Source organism: Microcaecilia unicolor, chromosome 3 (genome assembly GCF_901765095.1).
Source record: "Microcaecilia unicolor chromosome 3, aMicUni1.1, whole genome shotgun sequence".
In the NCBI taxonomy this organism is placed as follows: domain Eukaryota; kingdom Metazoa; phylum Chordata; class Amphibia; order Gymnophiona; family Siphonopidae; genus Microcaecilia; species Microcaecilia unicolor.
Window position 1 is genome coordinate 283,980,145 of NC_044033.1, and position 19,130 is coordinate 283,999,274.

The window sequence follows — 19,130 nt, forward strand, 5'->3', positions numbered from 1 at the left end:
CTCCTTGTGGCTTTATGTGCTTCTCTCGCTTCTCCGACGGGGAAGAATGCTATTTTCTTCTTTTGTGTTTAAACCAAAAGGTACCTGGAAGTTGGAACAGGCAGTGCAACAGCAGACGGTATTTTTGGGACATCGTCTTGAAGTGAGTGCTTTCTGATAGAAATGTTTTTATTCCATATATTTTGTCTTTGGATTGTGCGTTTATGTGCAAAGCGTTGTTGGAGTGCCTAAGATTGGGGGTATGTTTAACAGCTGATGAATCCTGCCTTTTAATATGTGCATTGGTTGGGTCTGGGTTTTTTTTTCATCTCTGATTTCCTTTGGAAAGTGGAAAAGCACGGTGAAGACTTGAGTGTGTTGAATTAGGTAGATACTTCTTGAAAGTCAGTAAGTTTTTTTTTTTTTTTTTTTTTTTTTTTTTGGGGGGGGGGGGGTTGTTCAACAGTGTTCATTTTTTATAGTGTTCGAGGTTTATCTTTTACTGCTATAATATCTCAGCTTTAGTGGTGGGAAAGGAGCGTGAAGCTAAAGAAGCCGGATTTACACAAAGAGCCTGCTCAGTTACATTTTTTTCTCGAGATTTATCCTAAAATGTACATCGCTTAGTTTACTTACACGGGCCTCTGAATTTAAGCTTTTTATCTTGCCTGATGCATTTCTACTTATTTGTTAATTTGTACAGCGCTGCGTAACCCTAGTAGCGCTCTAGAAATGTTAAGTAGTAGTAGGTAACATTCGAAACCCTGACGAGCAGTACACCACCCCAAGCTATCCGGGGGCACCGTCGACCTGGGTGTAGTACTTTTTAATCTTCGAGGGCTTGCTGACACACTTACTTTGCTGTCAAGATTTTTGCTGGTTTGTCTTTGTAATTATTGATGAACCCCGTGCGCTGGATGGAATGCACGGTATATTCTTCCATTCACTCTTTTGTCCAGGTTAACTCCTTTCTAAACAGCAACGCTAGATGGCTTTCTTCCATCAGTCATCCAAGGACTTGTAGCAGTATACATTTGCATTGCTTCATTTGAAGCTAATGTAGCTGGTTAAACACTGAAACTTATTTATACAGTGACTGGTACATGATTTCTTGATATAGTTCATCACAGGTTTTAAAGTGAACAAAACACACGTTTGTAATTCCGTCTTTATCAGTCTCGATTTATGGCTTAATGTTATTTGAAAGGTAATCAATAGAAATTCAAACAAAATAAAACATGGAAAAGAAAATAAGATGATACCTTTTTTATTGGACATAATACATTTCTTGATTAGCTTTCGAAGGTTGCCCTTCTTCGTTAGATCTTTCTTTTGAAAGAAACCGTTTAAATGTGTTTTTCAAGTATGCAGTGTTGGTTTCCCACATGATTTGCACATGTAGTAACGTTTTCACTAATCTCTATAAACTCTTCTGAGTGGAAACTCACCTCATTTTGTCTTTAGGTTGTTTGAAGGTGATGGTGAATTTTTAGTTTAGTGCCATCCTCAAAATGTTTCCTTCAGTTTTTCACTTTAGTGACTTGTGTGTTTAGGCCTTGAGAGAGAGTTAAGGCTGAGCTGGTGACATTGGAAATGATCACCTTGTCTTGTGTGTTTTTGTCTAGCTTTAAAACACAGATTATGCTTATTCCATGAGTGTATCTGCTTGCACTGTGTGGTTCTTATAAAGCCCTATGTTTTCTCTGTAGTTGTAGTTGGCTGTATTTATGCTTTTTGCAGGAAGAGACCTCTGCAGAAGTACAATGTTGAAGAGACCTCTGCAGAAGTACAATGTTGGTAGAAATACTATACATTAAACTGGAGTTCTATCCAGTCAGCTAATGTGCAGTGCAAAATGTGTTTTAATTTTGTTGTGCAGTTAAACAACAACAAAAAAGGAAAATCTGCCTCTCCCTCGCTGCCATCAATGAAGGGGGAAGGGAAGAGAACAGACTAAAAGCAATGCTTTTCAGCAATTTGATTACTGTATGGAAATCAAAGTGTTCAATGTACTGGTTGGGGCAACAAAGTTAAAATCTGTTAAGCCATTTAAAAATAAATTGTTTTACAAGGAAGAGAATTATGTACAAAGAGTTAGCCTTGCTGATGGAGTCACTTTTACACTCTAAACTACACAGTACAGGTAGTATTTTTTTGTGGTTCAACAGTACTTCAAAAGCACCCTAGGGAACTCAAGAATGCTCTTAACACTCTTGAGGGCCTCCACAGCTATGAAATTCATTAAGCAGTTCTTGTATAGTTTGAAACCCTGAGGTTAGCCGCAAACCAGCTCCCACCCGGATTGCTGTTCTGTGCTGGCTCTGGTGTCCCGGATGGCATCGTGAACGCACCATGTTTTGAGGCATTTGTTTCAGAGAGTGCATGGTTTTGAAATATTGCAGAGTTTTGGGCTTGTTAAGAACCCTATCCTGTAACAGAGTGGTATCCTCCTCTTTGGCATCTTGAGGAAAGTTGTATTCATTAGATAGAACTCCTGCCCATAATCATCTTTAGGCTGTGTTTATACTGAATTGAGTCATTGTATTTCTGTATTATCTTGCAGACATGAAAGCTGTTGAATTTAAGATTATGAGCTACAAATAGGAAGCGATTATACCTTTCTGTTGTTCGTGCATCAAAGCCATCCTTGCATTTATAGCTGGTCAGCCTGCATATTACTACAGCCCAGCATTAAGTTACCTGTGTTTAATTAGGTGAAATGGAAAAAGGTATTTAAAATTTGTAAATAAAGCTAATATATCCATCAAAAGCTCATATACCTCATGTGATACTTTTACTGGTCATGACATTGTAGTTTGAGAACTAGTGTTGCTGTGGGTTGACAATAGGATGTTCCCTTGCCCATGATGCACTGTTCATTTTATGCAAGGTCACAAAGACATTGAGTTCCATGCTTTTTGTTTTGCTTCTTGCAGACCATAAAATATGTTTTGGAAATATTTCAGAAAGGAATGTATACAGGATGAAGTCCGAGTCAGCTTCATCGGTGACAGGCCGGTCAGTGAATGCAGTCTTTATCACTGGCTCATTTCGACTGTTTACTTGATGAACAGATCAGTTCGATTCACAGCATAAGAGTGGAAATGCAAATCCTGCAGAGAACGCACATAGCACAGCTTGTGAAAATTCACCATTTGCCACCCAGCTGAAGTGAGAGATGCCTATGTTTAGAAACAACATGTGAAAAAAAGATGACATTTGAAAGCAGTAGTTGTAGGTAGATGGCAGGTTTCTCTCAAAGGAGTGAATTACAGCAAGCCCATCTCTTGAAGGTAGTAAGGACTTGAACAGTGGCAGCTCTTGAGAGCAGCTGAACCTGTGTGGGGGAAGAGGGGGTTGCTTAGAGGTATTTGTACAGTGCTCCCTAGCTGTGCTAGCCCTATAAAAAATTAGTAGTACTGATTTTGCTCACCTGATCAAATCAGACAATTCTTGTATACCACTAATATCCCCCGTTCCAGGGTTCAGTGCTGTTTACATTCTAGGTGAGACAAAAGCCAATAATGTTATTGTGAGGTATGAGAACAATTAGAGACCATTGGTGTAATGCATGAGACCAAAACGTTATAGGAAAGGTTAATGGATGATACTAGGAGGTAAATGGTTTCAGTGTGTGCTATATGCAGACTCAAGGCAGTATCCAGGTAGTGGAGATATTGGAGAAAATATTTCTTTACTCTGTGTAATTAAACGCTGGAATTCATTTCCATACAATGTGGTAGCCGTGTTAGTCCACTCTTAAGGTTATCAATAGAAATCAAACAAAATAAAACATGGAAAAGAAAATAAGATGATACCTTTTTTATTGGACATAACTTAATACATTTCTTGATTAGCTTTCGAAGGTTGCCCTTCTTCGTCAGATCGGAAATAAGCAAATGTGCTAGCTGACAGTGTATATAAGTGAAAACATTCAAGCATTACTATGACAGTCTGACAGGGTGGGAGGATGGGGGTGGGTAGGTGGGTAGGATCTGGGGTTCCTAGCCCATTATAAACCATAAAGCTGTATTTCTCTGTTGATCACCCCATCCCTCACCTATCCACACCCATCCTGTTACAATATCAATGATATGCTTTGATGTCCCCATGCATACCTCCTACCCACCCCCATCCTCCCACCCTGTCAGACTGTCATAGTAATGCTTGAATGTTTTCACTTATATACACTGTCAGCTAGCACATTTGCTTATTTCCGATCTGACGAAGAAGGGCAACCTTCGAAAGCTAATCAAGAAATGTATTAAGTTATGTCCAATAAAAAAGGTGGTATTTTATTTTGTTTGATTTCTATTTATAACCATACAATGTGGTAAAATCAGTTAGCTTAACAGGGGTTAAAAAAAGGTTTGGATAATGTCCTAAAAGAAAAGTCCATAACCCATTATTAAGATGGACTTGGGAAAATCCACTGCTTTATTTATAGGATAAGCAGCATAAAACCTGTTTTACTGTTCTTGGATCTTGCCAGGCACTTGTGACCTAGATTGGCCATTGTAGGAAACTGGATATTGGACTTGACGGACCTTTGGTCTGTCCCAATAAGGCAACGTTTATGTTCTTATGAAAGGAACCTCCGTTCCTGTGACTAAGCTGATAAGGGGACTGATATGGTAAGCAGCTCTAATGCAGGACTTTCTACATAGCCATTTTTGTAAAACCTTCACTAGCTACCAGTACAATACAGTGCTAAATTTAAAACTGTATGTCTGATCTTTAAGGCCTCTAAAGGAAATGGGCCAGAGTACTTGAAGAACAGGATCTCTCTACACATCTCCAAGCTCCCTAAGGCTGTCCCAGGGACAGGGCTGGCTTAACAAACGCAGGGCCGATGGAACGCTGCAGGCAGCTCTCAGTCCCTCCTTCCCGCCCTCAGCTCCCCAACAGCCCTCCTCTCCGTTCTCCCCCCCCCCCCCCCGTTTAAACCTTTTATTTTCAGTCGCAGTGAAGAAAACAGCACAGCAGTGGGCTCGCCTCCAGCTTTTCCCTTCCCTCACTCAGTGTCCCGCCTTCCTGTGGCGATGTATTTCCTGTTTCCACAAGAGCAGGACACTGAGTGAGGGAAGGGAAAGGTTGGAGGCGAGCCCGCTGCTGTGCTGTTTTCTTCACTGCGACTGAAAATAAAAGGTTTAAACGGGGTGGGGGGGGGGGGGAACGGAGAGGAGGGCTGTTGGAGAGCTGAGGGCGGGAAGGAGGGACCGAGAGCTGCCTGCAGCGTTCCATTGGCCCTGCATTTGGGGGGGGGCAATGCCCCCCCCCCAAACTACACCCATGCCTTAATCACCAACATCCTGGGCCTGCCGTCGCTGCGAGTGAAAATAAAAGGTTTAAACGTGGCAGCGGGGGGGGGGGGGCAAGAAGGAATGGAGAGGAGTGCTGTCGGGAGCTGAGGGCGGACAGGTGGGGCTGGGTTGGAACAGAAGGAGACTGAAAAGGGGTAGCTGGGGAAGTCACTGGACATGGAGGGGAGGGTGGGGGTCAAAGGAGAATCGTTGGACGTGGATGGGGGGAGGGCAGAGGAGAGAGGTGAAATCTCTGGACATGGAGGAAAGAGCAGAGGAGAATCGCTGGACATGGAAGGGAGGGTATGGCAGGGAGACAAGAGAAATCGCTGGACATGGAGGGGAGGGCAGAAGAGTGAGGAGAATTGCTGGACATGGATGGAGGGAGGGGGCAGGGGAGAGAGGACATTTGCTGGACATAGATGGAGGAGAGGGCAGGGGAGAATGGAGAGTTGTTGGACATGGATGGATGGAGAGGAGGGAACTAGAACTCGGGGACTGAAAAGGGGGAGCTGGGGAAGTCACAGGACATGGAGGGGAGGGTGGAGGGTCAAAGGAGAATCGTTGAACATGGGGGGAGGGCAGGGAGAATTGCTGAACATGGATGGGAGAGGAGGGCAGGGGGAAAAAAGAAATCGCTGGACATGGAGGGGAGGGCAGGGAAGAGAGGAGAATTGCTGGACATGGATGGATGGAGGGGGCAGGGGAGAGAGGAAATTTGCTGGACATGGATGCATGGAGGGGAGGGAAGACAGGAAGGAGATGCACATGGATGGTGGGGAGGGAAGAGAGGAGAAATGCTGGGCAGGGAAGAGAGGAGAAATGTTGGACAAGGATGGATGGAAGGAAAGATGAAGGAGATGCACACAGATGGAGGAGAAAAGAAATGCTGGACATGGATGGAGGGGAGGGAAGACAGGAAGTAGATGCATATGGATGGAGGGGAGGAGAAATGCTGGATATGGATGGAGGGAAAACTGCTGAATTTAAGGGCTGGATCGGAACACTTTGAGGGCAGATGCTGAAACTGGAGGAAGGATAGAGACGGGACTACATATGGTAGTCAGTATGCATAAGGACACAGGAGGATGGTGGACATGGTGTGTGAAAAAACATCAAATGGAAAGACACTGCATAAAACAGAAGACACTGGGACCAAAGCGAATTGAAAAAGTAAATGATCAGACAACAAAGGTAATAAATTCTGAATAAAATACTTTTTTCTAATTGGAGTATGTCAACTTTTGGAAATGTGCATCTGTGATATTTTGCATGCAAGTTTCAATTTTTCTAGTATTGCTGCATGCTGAGTCTGACTTCTTGAGGTAACTTTCCAGTTCAGTATTTTGCCTTCATATTTTTTGATTCCTAGTTCCTTGTGTCATATCTGTTGTCATGTGTTTTTCATGTGTGATCAAGGTGCAGTGTTCTGCTAGTGTGTAGTATTGTCAGACCTTTATTGTTTTGTTTTTTCACTAGGTAGTGTACTGATGTTTTAGAGCCTGGTGTAATTACAGTTCTGCCTTTCCACGCATAAGGTTGTAGCTCATCCTGTCCTTGGAATTAGTGCTGTTATGGTTTGGTAAGGTTATGAGTGTGTTTTTGCACAAGTTTGTGTATAGTGTTTTGCAGTGGAGAGATTGTGTGTTCGCCTTGCTGAGGTTGCACCAAAACATCAGAATGGGTGTAGAGCCTAAATCATGACACACTACCTCTTGAAGGATCTATGTATAGAGCTTATGCATTTCTAAGGTCTACACTGGCATGGTATGGAAAAGGGGGTGGGGAAATACTACTGGAGAGGAGGAGGGAGTTCTGGATAATGAGGAAGGAAGGGAGAAAGAGCTGTTTTTTTTTTTTTTTTTGGGGGGGGAGGGAAATAATCATAATGAATATGTATGACATATCTCATACATATTTATTATGGTATATATATATATATATATATATCCTGCCCCCCTTTCCCGTGGGTCCAGTTCTGTTCCCTCTTCTCTCACTCCCGCACGGTCCTATAAAGTTTGTTGGTCGCCAGCAGCATAACAGGAAATTGATTCAGAGGAGGCAGGATGCAGCAGAGGGAAGACCCAGGGGCTGGCCGAAGGCAGCCTGTCATGCTGCTGGTGACCAACATAAACTTTACAGGACTGCAGGGGAGTGAGAGAGGTGAGGGAGTAGTTCTAGTCTATGGGGAGGGGGACAGCAAGACTGAACCGGGTGAGGGGTGAGAAAGTGGCCTAGTGGAGGAGTGGCCTAGTGAGGAGTGGAGGAGTGGCCTAGTGGTTAGGGTGGTGGACTTTGGTCCTGAGGAACTGAGTTCAATTCCCACTTCAGGCCAGGGGCGTATCTGCGTGGGGCCTCAGGGGCCTGGGCCCCCGCAGATTTTGCCCTGGACCCCCCTACCGCCATCAACCCTCCCCCGCTGCCGTTCTTACTTTTGCTGGCGGGGGACCCCAACCCCCGCCAGCCGAGGTCTGCTTCCACCTGCCGCTGCCTTCAAAACTTCTTCTTCAGCCGGCGGGGGACCCCAAACCCCCGCCAGCCGCCCCGCGCTGTTTGAAATTCATCTTCGGCCTCCGTGGCCGTGCTGCTGTGATAGGCGCTGTTGAAATCCACTTCGGAGTCTGACGTCGCAACACGTACAACGTACAACGACGTCAGACTCCGAAGTGGATTTCAACAGCGCCTATCACAGCAGCACGGCCACGGAGGCCGAAGATGAATTTCAAACAGCGCGGGGCGGCTGGCGGGGGTTTGGGGTCCCCCGCCGGCTGAAGAAGAAGTTTTGAAGGCAGCGGCAGGTGGAAGCAGACCTCGGCTGGCGGGGGTTGGGGTCCCCCGCCAGCAAAAGTAAGAACGGCAGCGGGGGAGGGTTGGCGGCGGGAGGGGGGTGGAGAGACTAAGTCATTGGTGGCGGTGGGGGCTCGGCGGTGGGGGCGGCGGCGGCGGCGGCGGGGGGGGGGCGCGCTAAAATGTGCCCCCTCTCTCTGGCTCTGGCCCCCCCTACCGCCGGAGTCCAGATACGCCCCTGCTTCAGGCACAGGCAGCTCCTTGTGACTCTGGGCAAGTCACTTAACCCTCCATTGCCCCATGTAAGCCGCATTGAGCCTGCCATGAGTGGGAAAGAGCGGGTTACAAATGTAACAAAAAAAAAAAAATGTCAGCCTAAGGGAGGGAGAGATGCCAAACTTGCGGGGGGGGGGGGGGGGCGCCAAAGCAAGTTAGCTCAGAGTTCCACTATTCCTGGAGCTGGCCCTGCCCAAGGATTATCCCTAACCACACTGTCTCCAAAGGACTTCACGTGATGTAATACCAGCCAGTAAGCATTTTCCTGCAGTAGCCTCCACATTCTGGAATGCACTCCCTGAAAGGCTTCACAACACAAGTTCATCTCGGCCTCATGATGCAGTTGGTAGCTTGGCTCTTCACCCAGGCCTTCGATGGAAGAAGCATCTAACTTGCTTGTCACATATGTGTGAGGAGTGACACTGGCTGTGCATATTAGCAGGACATGTTTATCCACTCATACCCTAGTTGAGATTATATTCGTGCAATTTTTCTTAAATTAGTTCCCTTATTTTCTAACTCCCTTATTCTCTAACTGAATCTTTGTTTGCACCCTATGCTATATATTAAAATGTTTTATTGCATACAAGTAAATAAGGCCCGTTTCTGACACAAATGAAACGGGCGCTAGCAAGGTTTTCCTCGGAGTGTGTATATTTGAGAGAGAGAGAGAGAGTGTGTGTATGTTTGAGAGAGAGAGAGTGTGTGTGTGCGAGTGCGTATGTGAGAGAGTGACTGAGAGAGAGTATGTTTCACACAGATACACTGTGTGTGAGAGAGAGTGTGTGTGAGACTGTGAGAGACTATCCAGCTTATTTTCGAAAGTGATCGCTGGCCATCTTCTGACATAAATCGGGAGATGACCGGCGATCTCGCAAAAGCAGCCAAATCGGTATAATCGAAAGCGGCTTTTTTGACAGCATCGCTGCTTCCAGTTGCCTCGCTGGCGAAAGTTCAAGGGGGCGTGTCGGCGGTGAAGCGAAGGCGGGACATGGGCGGGCATGGGCTTGGCTACCAGATGGCCGGCTTTTGCGGATAATGGAAAAAAAAAAAGCGGCGTTCAGCAGTATTTCGCAGGGTTTACTTGGTCCTTTTATTTTCACGACCAAGCCTCAAAACGGTGCCCCAACTGACCAGATGACCATAATTGTCTGATAACACACAGAAAAAAAAAAAATAAAAATGTCACAATTAATACCTTTTATTAAATTTAGATATTAGCTATGTTTCATATGTCAAAGAATAATGTGGTTGCTCAAAGCATATACTAACCACAATCGCTCAACTGCAAAACACTATGCACAACTTTGTGCAAAAACACACTCAGAACCTTACTGTACCATAAATATTACACTGGGCAGAATCTAATACACCAATATACCACCCATATGGAAAATGCAGACCGTCAACAATATGAAACAAGGGATCATAATATCATGATACGTGTAGAGCCACAAAACACCCTAATTAATGTGGGATAAAATGCCATAAATAAGTAAATAAATATAAACTTTTAATGTTGAGCACCTGATTCTGAAAGTGGACATATTCCAAACACTATAATGAAAATAAAATGATCTTTTCTACCTTTGTTGTCTGGTGACTTTGTTTTTCTGATCATGTTTGCTCAGTATCCGATTCTGCTGCTATCTGTCCTCTTAACTCCGTTTCCAGGGCTTCCTTTCCATTTATTTCTTCACTTTCCGCCTTTCTTCTTCATTTCTTGTCCTACATCCGTAAGTAAAAGCTTGGTCCTCCGCAGACTTGACTGTCCAGTGGATCCAGCTTCTGCCTATTTTCTCCATCCATGTGCAGTTTTTCTCTCTTCCTTTTCCCTCATCTCATCTCGTTCCTCACTCTTCCATCCACCCATGTCCAACAACCTTCCTTATGTACAGTGCAAAATATACAGATAGCAGATTTTAATTCCCAAAGTTATTTCAATCAATAAATGGAAAATAAAATTATTTTTCTACCTTTATGTCTGGTAATGCTATTTTTCTAAGCATAGTAGTCTCATCCTCTCTCTGTATCCCTTAGATCACTGTCCAGGGCCTCCTGTTCATTTGCCATGTTATATTTTCTCAATTTCTTCCACTCAGTCATTGATTTTTTTTTTTCATGCTCATCTTCCCCCAATACATTTTTTGCCTCTCAAACTTTATCCCTCTTTCTCATCCTCCAGTCTTCCAGCTCCCTCTTTTTACTGCTTCTATCTAGCTCTGCATCTGTTTCCCCACCCATTTCTAACATCTCTCCTCTTTCCTTTCCATTGATGCCAAGCATCTATCCTTTCTTCCCTTCCTTCTTGCCCAGCATCTCTTCCTGGTATTCTCTTCCACCTTCCTTCCTAACCAGCATCTCCCTGATTTCTCTTTCCACCTTCCCTCCTCTCCAGCACCAGCCCCTGATCTTTCCTCCCACCTTCACTCCTCTGTGCCCAACATGTCACCCTTTTTCTACCCTCCTCCATGCCCAGCATGAACCCCCCCCATTTCCTTTCTCACATTTGTCCATGCCCAGCATGTCCCACAATCTCTATTTCCTTCTTCCTTTTTCCCAATCTTTTCTCCCACCTTCCTCTGTATCCAGAATGTCTCACTCTGATCTCCCATTTCCACTTGCCTCCTTGCCCACATGCCCAGTATGTTCCGTTAATCTCCCTTTCCACCTTTGTCCATGCACAGCATGTCCCTCAATCTCACTTCTACTGTCCTCCAGCTCTGAGCTTGCAGCGACTCTTCTCTCCCCTGCCATCCGTGGCTTTCGCTTCCCCCAATCCGCCCCTTGTTATTAAAGCCTGAGGCTGAGGCGTTCTCCTCCGATGCGGCGATGCACATAGCCAGCCTGATTCTGCCTGCGTCTGAGCCTCTCTCACTCAGACGCGTCCCGCCTCTGCGTACGACAGGAAGTTGAATTCGAGGAGGCGGGATCATGCGTCTGAGAGAGAGAGGCTCCGACGCAGGCAGAATCAGGCTGGCTATGTGCATCGCCGGCATCAGAGGGAGAACGCCTCAGGCCGAAGTGAGACGGAGTGACCACGCCAGGCGAATGGATGGGTGAGTGAGAGCGGGAGGGGGGAGGAGGCAGACACCGCCGGTCACTGCAGCATTTTTGGCGCTTAGGCGCCATCTGTTTTAAAGAGCAGCCAAGGGAAGTCCACGATTGGGCTGGGGAGGCTTAGCCTCCCCAAGCCTCTTTTATACTGGGCGCCTATGTTTAAGTCCCCATGCTGTTAAGTGCAGGACCAGCAGATAGAGGTGCTGTTATCATTGGAAGAAAGTTTTGTTAATTTGGAGCGGGTCCAGTAGGCCTTATGAGCAATATAATACGAGGATTGTGTTATAGAGGCTGACAAGGTAGGTCGTATGGATTTGGACCAGAGAGGCCTCCACTCTCTGGACAAGGTAAATGACCTCGACCCCAACTCTGATTCCACGTCTAGAGTCTTGTGCACCCCTCCTCCCTCTTCCACCCCCCCCCCCATACCAGCTATCAGTCTTGTGTTACTAATGATGTCTGTTCCCTATCCTATGTGTATTCATTTTTTGTTCATCTGCTGTTTCTTTTATAATTTCAAAACACTTTTTTTGGCATAGTTTACAAATGTGGTGTAGCTTTATTAAACTTTTAGTGGATTTTATTGGTAGGGACAGCCAGATTGTGACTTTATTTTTTAATTTTATTTTTAAACTTAGGCCCCAGCCTTTCAGAGTGATCAATTACTTGACCCAAGGTCAAGGTCTACACAATGAAGGAGATTTAACTCTTGTTTCAGGACTTCTTATAAGTCCTCCCAGCATTCTGATAACTAAGCATGGGTTGGTTTGTTTATTTATAAAAATGTATAGCCCAGCTAGAGGGGATCTGTACCAAGTAGGCTACAATTTAAAACAACAATAAAATAATATGAAATGTGCAATACATATCACAAAAACAATCCACTTTGCACAAAACAAATAAGGATCACTCCCAGGCAAAAGGTAACCTGCTGCAAATACAACTATCATCAAAGACGTGTGCCTTCAGCGCCCTCTGAAACTTTCAGATTCATAATGCACTGTGTCCGGCAGAGAATCCCACAACCTAGGTCCAGCAATGGACAACATCCTTGTATGTGATACAGTGGATCTAGCTGCTTGCTTTGCTTGCTGCACATTAGTTCTTTCCCTTTTATTTTTAGTATGTGTCAACATGATTAATGTATGCTAAATTACTTTAGTGCAATGAAGATGAAAAAAAAAAAAAAAAAAAAAAAGACAAATGGCACAAATGAAACATTTTTCAGATTCTCATTCCTACAGACTACCAGATCCTTCTTCTGATCAGTAAAGTCATAGTAACATAGTAGATGACGGCAGAGAAAGACCTGTACGGATTTCATCAGAGACAAGAGACGCCAGATAGACGGAATGTTATGTCTTTTTGGCCCCTCTCGGAGAGCTGTTTTTTCAAACTGAAATCGTTTGCACATTATATTTCTGAAATTATCCAATACAAATTTTCCAATTTGATTATAGAGGATTTTTGTGTAGCCCCTGAAGCAGCCCTGCTGGGCGACACATGGCCTGTGTCGGGCTATTTTTATATATATGTTTGTGTATATATTTTTATTTGAATTGTGTTAATAAATTATGTTCTTAACGATCTGCTTTGTGCATTTTCCATCTTGGAGCTTGCAGACCGTCTGCCTTTGTGCTTTCTTGGACCCTTGATTTGTATCTGCCATTTTCAGGGCACAAACCGTAGAAGTCTGCTCTGCCACCCAATCTCTGCTAAGCTTCCGAAGATCCATTTCTTCTGAACAGAATTCTGTTACCGTTTTCATAGCATGGTATAATGGAAAACATTGTTTGATTTTCTCTTAGGTCGATAGAACACAATTTATTTGTTTACAAATTGCAGTTCTGATGAAATCCGGATCATTTTGCTGGGCCTGGAAGATAGCATCCAATCACTGGAACCCCCTATTGTTCACTTGCCTTTATACCACAAACCTCCTGCTCATTGGTATGTGTATTTTTTTTCTCAGATGAGGAACGTGGCGATATCCCCTCATGGATGAAATGAGTGTGAATTTTAAAACAAAGCCTTGTTCTTTGTGAACTACTCTGTTTTATAGGTGCATGTGCCAGAAAATGGCTTTTATTTAATAAATTTATGTTGTTCAGTGCAAGGTCAGGGGACCAATGGCCCTCAGCCTACGGTGCGGCTTCCACTGGTGCCGTATGTGGTCCCGGTGTCAACTGCCACCCAAGCAGGCACTCCCTCGAGGACGGAGGAGGAAGCTTCGCCGGAGTCCAGGCGGGAGTCGGCTTTTCAATGCCGTTATCAAGGACACCAAGGCAGGTTCGGTCTCGACACTCCCTTCAGGAAGTATTGTCTGACATTGAAGAGGAGCGCTTATGTGATTCAGAGGAAGATGCCAGGTACATTTCCTTGGATGAGTCCTATGGGATTCCCTCTGAACCCTCTTCTCCACCTGAAAGGAGAAAGTCTCCTCCGGAGATCCTTTCATTTCCATCTTTTGCAAAGGAAATGGTTGATGCCTTTCCATTTCCTTTGGAAGTGGAGGATGAGCCCAGGGCCAAGATGCTCAAGGTCCTGGACTACACATCTCCTAAGGAGGCTGTGACTGCATCTCTCCACAATATATTCAAGGAGGTCCTTGTCAGGAACTGGGAGTCCCCTCTGTCAGTCCCTCTTGGTCATGCCCAAGAAGATTGACGCCCAGTTTCTGCTCCACAGTGCGCCTGGTTGTGATGGTCTTCAGTTTCCTCACAATTCCATGGTGGTGGAATCTTCTTTCCAAAGAGCCAGGAGTTCCAGGGACTATGCCTCAGCCCCCCCCCCCCCCCAAGGCAGAGAAGCTAGAACCCTGGATTCTTTGGGGAGGAAGATGTACCAGACTTCAATGCTCATTTCCCGTATACAATCTTACCAGCTCTTCAGCCGGAGTGGAGGAGTAGCCTAGTGGTTAGTGCAGTGGACTTTGATCCTGGGGAACTGAGTTCAATTCCCACTGCAGCTCCTTGTGACTCTAGCAAGTCACTTAACCCTCCATTGCCCCTGGTACAAAATAAGTACCTAAATATATGTAAACTGTTTTGAATGAAGTTGCAAAAACCTCAGAAAGGCGGTATATCAAGTCCCATTTCCCTTTCCCTTTCACGAGTGTCTACTTGTGAAACACAGTGTGCAAGCTGTTGGACTTGGTTGAGATGCTCCCTGTGGAGGAGGCCAAGCCTTTTTGCCAGTTGGTCAAGCAACAGCAAAAGGCATGTCGAAGGTTTTTGGTCTGGGCACTTATGACACTATTGATGTGGCATCCAGGATCTCTGTGCAAAGTATAGCAATGTGCAGACTCTCATGGCTGCATGTTTCTGACTTGGAACATTCTGTTCAGCAGAGGTTGGCGGATGCTCAATACCGGGGGATAACCTTTTTGGAGAGAAGGTTGAGGAGTTTGCCAAATAAAAAAAAAAACCACACTGATAACATCTCTCCTCTCGCCCGCCGGGTGCCTTCCGCATCAACCTCCTCAGCTAGGAGGACTTTTGGCAAGCCAATGAGAACTTCCTATTACTATCCTACTTGGGCTCAACCCCAACGCGCTAATTCATGTCAACAGCATATGAGCCCCCTGCTGCTCCCCAGGCAAAGCAAGGGTTGAGCTTTTGACTGGCTCCAGCAGAGTATAGCCGCAGGAAAGGTGTTGTCCTGGATGACTTGCCAGTCTGGGATAGGCTAAAATTTTTTTCACTAAAGATGGCCTCTTATAACCTCAGACCGGTGGGTTCTTCAAATAGTCTGTCTTATATACACCCTCAATTGGCATCTCAAACCTCCAAATTGCCCACCGAGAGCTTTCGGCACAGGCAGGTACTTGCAGAGGAACTATCTGTCCATCTGAAGGCCCATTCAATTGAACCTGTTCCACCAAGAGTAGAAGGGCAGAGATTCTATTCCAAGTACTTCCTTGTGCAGAAGAAAACAGGAGGAATAGGTCCCTAGACCTAAGGGCTCTGAACAAATTCCTAGTCTGAGAAAAGTTCAGGATGGTTTCCCTGGACACGCTTCTCCCAATGATTTAGGAAAATGATTGGTTATGCTCTCTGGACTTAAAGGATGCATATACTCGCATCATGATACTTTCAGCCCATCGGAATTATCTTCGATTTCAGCTGGGAACACATCACTTTCAGTACCACGTGTCTGCTCCCAGGGTCTTCACCAAATGCCTAGCTGATGAAAGCTCCTTTTGAGCCACTAAATTCCTGCCATCTGAAGTACTTGACTTGGAAGGTCATTTTCTTGGTGACTGTTACTTCAACTCGTAGAGTCGGTGAGCTGCAGGCCTTAGTTCTGGATTCACCTTAAGTTTCATCACAATAGAGTAGTCCACCACACACCCTAAGTTCCTTCCGAAAGTGGTGTCGGAGTTCCATCTGATCCAGTTGATTGTGTTGCCAACATTCTTTCCCCGACCTCATGCTCATCCTGGTGAAAGCAGCTTGCACACCTTGGATTGCAAGAGAGCATTAGTGTATTGCAAGAGGACCTTGTAAGACTGGGCGACTGGGCAGCCAAATGACAGATGACTTTTAATGTGATGCAAGGTTCTCTATTAGGAGTCACCATCCAGGAAAAGGATCTAGGTGTCATTGTTGATGATAAGCTGAAACCCTCTGCTCAGTGTGCATCTATGGCTAAGATAGCAAATATGTTGGGAATTACTAGGAAAGGAATGGAAAACAAAACTGATAATGTTATCATTTTTTTATGTCGCTCCATGGTGCAACCACACTTCGAATACTGTGTGCAGTTCTGGTTGCCGCATCTCACAAAAGATACAGTGGAATTAGAAAAGATACAGAGAAGGGTGATGAAAATGATAAAAGGGAATGAACAACTTCCCTATGAAGAAAGGCTAAAGTATCTAGGACTTTTCAATTTGGAGATGAAACGGTTTAGGGGAGATACGATAGAGGTTTATAAAGTACTGATTGAAGTGGAACGGATACAGGTGGGGGGTGAGGGTTGGAGGGAGGGGAATATGCACAGAGCGGGTGATGATGGTGGGAGGGGGGTGGTGTTGGTGTGTAAATACACAGTGATAGAAAAAAATGTCAAGTTACTCTCACACAAAACTTGTCTCGATCAGTCTTTGCCTGGCTCTGACCCCCAGCTGGTGTGCACTCTGCTCTACTCTGTGGGCAGGAGGTGGAGGGGGCTCCTCATCCTGTTCATCTGGGGCCTGCTGCTGTTGTGGCTGTGGCTCTTCTGGGAGGGCCTGTCCTCTGCGCATTGCCAAATTATGTAGCATGCAGCAGGCCAGGAATATCTTTGCCACCTTTTGGGGGCTGTACAGGAGCTCCCCTCCAGAACGGTCCAGACATCGGAACCTGTTAAGCTGTCCGAAGGTGCGCTCGATGATGCCACGGGTGGTCCGATGTCTACTGTTGAAGTTCTCTGACCCAGTTTGTGGGTGCACTATGGGGGTCATAAGCCAACTCCACTGTGGGTAACCTCTGTCACCTTTGGGGAGAAGCAGGATGAGAAAGATGTGTGTATTGTTTGGAGCGGGTACCTTGTGGGGGGGGGGGGGGGATTAGTGGGTTGTGGAGGAGGTATAGGGGCTCATTTTCAAAGCACTTAGCCTTACAAAGTTCCATAGTAACCTATGGAACTTTGTAAGGCTAAGTGCTTTGAAAATACGCCCAATAGTTTGGGCAGATCCATGCTGTACTTACCTAGGAGCCATCCGTCAGTGATATCCCCTTGCTCAAACCTGCAGAAGATTCCTGAGTGCTGCAATATATAGGCATCATGGGTGGAACCTGGGTATCGGGCACACACGTCTAGAATCTCCTCCTGGGCATCACACACAACTTGCATAGTGAGTGAGTGGAATGCTTTCCTGTTCCTATAAGTGGCCTCTCGTGCCTGGGGGGGGGGGGGGGTCTGAGTGTGACATCTGTGCAGTCAATGGCGCCTATGATCGAGCGGAAGTGAGCTACGGCGTAGAAGTCAGACATGTTGTTCTGCAGGGCCTGGGGGGTGGTGGGGAAGGTGATGTACTCAGAGGTGTGGGTAAGGAAGGCATCAAGGAACTGGGTGAGGCAGTTGGTCCAAGAAAACAACAGGGCAGTCGATCTGCAAACTCCAAGATGGAAAACAGGCAAAGCAGATATGTATATAAAAATTTTTAAATAAATATAGATGATAATATAGTTAGCAAGCCCGACACAGGCCGTGTTTCGCCCAACTGGGCTGCATCAGGGGCTAATAAATATCTGTATGATCATATAATTTCCACTCAAAAATCTATTTGTTGAGTTCACAATTGTGTAGTGGAAGATTGCACACCTTAACAGATGGCACTTTGAAAAGAAGAATCATTCAAAAACCTTGAATCGATATTTGCCGCAATAAGACTGTGAATTATATGATCATACAGATATTTATTAGCCCCTGATGCAGCCCAGTTGGGCGAAACACGGCCTGTGTCGGGCTTGCTAACTATATTATGATCTATATTAGTTAGAAATGGAAGTCTGGGTGAGACCCTTGTTCACAGATAGGACAGACTGGAAACTCCCAGTGGCCAGAAAAGGTAAAGAAGCAGTGATCTTTAGGTGCACAGGGATGGGGTTGTTCCTATGGGTCCTGGGCTGCAGGAGGAGTTTGAGCTGGTCACAAAGGTGTTGAATGGCAGCCCTATCAAAGCGGTACCTAGTGAGACACTGCAGGTCAGTGAGGTCTAGGAGACTGCTATGGGGCCTGAAAATTCTGGGGCGTGAGTACCTCCTGCGGTGCCTCCCCTCTTCATCCAACATGTAAGCCACCTGTGCATTTAGTGCCTCAGTTCCCCACACTACAGGTTCAATGCAGTGCCACCAGTGCTCACCTCTCCCTACCAACTCTTCACATTTATTACACGTGTCATTATCCCAAAGACCAGTCAGCATACCGCTGCTTTTTGAGATATAAACATCATGTAAGATCTTGAATTGGGTTTCATGCTTTCTCACATTTGGTGTAATCCTGAAAACCAACTCAAAACAGCGGGCCCTGTCTTGCCTGACAAAGGGCTCCCCCATGCTCACACTCTACTGCAGCGCTAGCTTATCCAAAGTCTGGGAAGCATGCTGCTCCTTCCCCAACCTATACCACCCTGAAAGCTTATTAGAGGAAGCCGGCATCTGCATGAACATCTGATCCAGTTGGGTAAAAGCGGGGACACAGTCTCTAAATTTCAGACTAAATGTAATGCCTAAGTTGGTAATAAAAGTACACCAAAGTATCAGGGAGATGCCACTCTACTTGGCTTTGCTGGACTGAGGATAGGCCGCCGCATCCAAGTTCCAAAAACTGACCCACATATCTGCAACCCCCTTTTACTCCATTTGGGATCGGTGGAAACATTATTAATTGGATAAAAGGCTTCATCACCTCAAGATCTTACCAAGTTAAATCAACCTCAACCATTTCATCTCCCTGGTCACCAAACTGCTGCGTACCTCAAGGTCCGATCCTGTTCAATCTGATGATGATACCCCTGGCCAAAGCTCTATTCAGACATGGTCTTAACCCTTTCATCTATTCTGATGCCATCACCATTTTCATTCCCTTTAAATCTAATCTAACAGAAATTTTCGACAAAATATCCTTGGGCATTAAAATCTTAACCTCTTGGGCTAATGCCTTCAAGATGAAAATGAACAAAGAGAAAACACAATGCCTAATCCTATCATCCCAACACTCCGCGCTCCTCCCTACTAA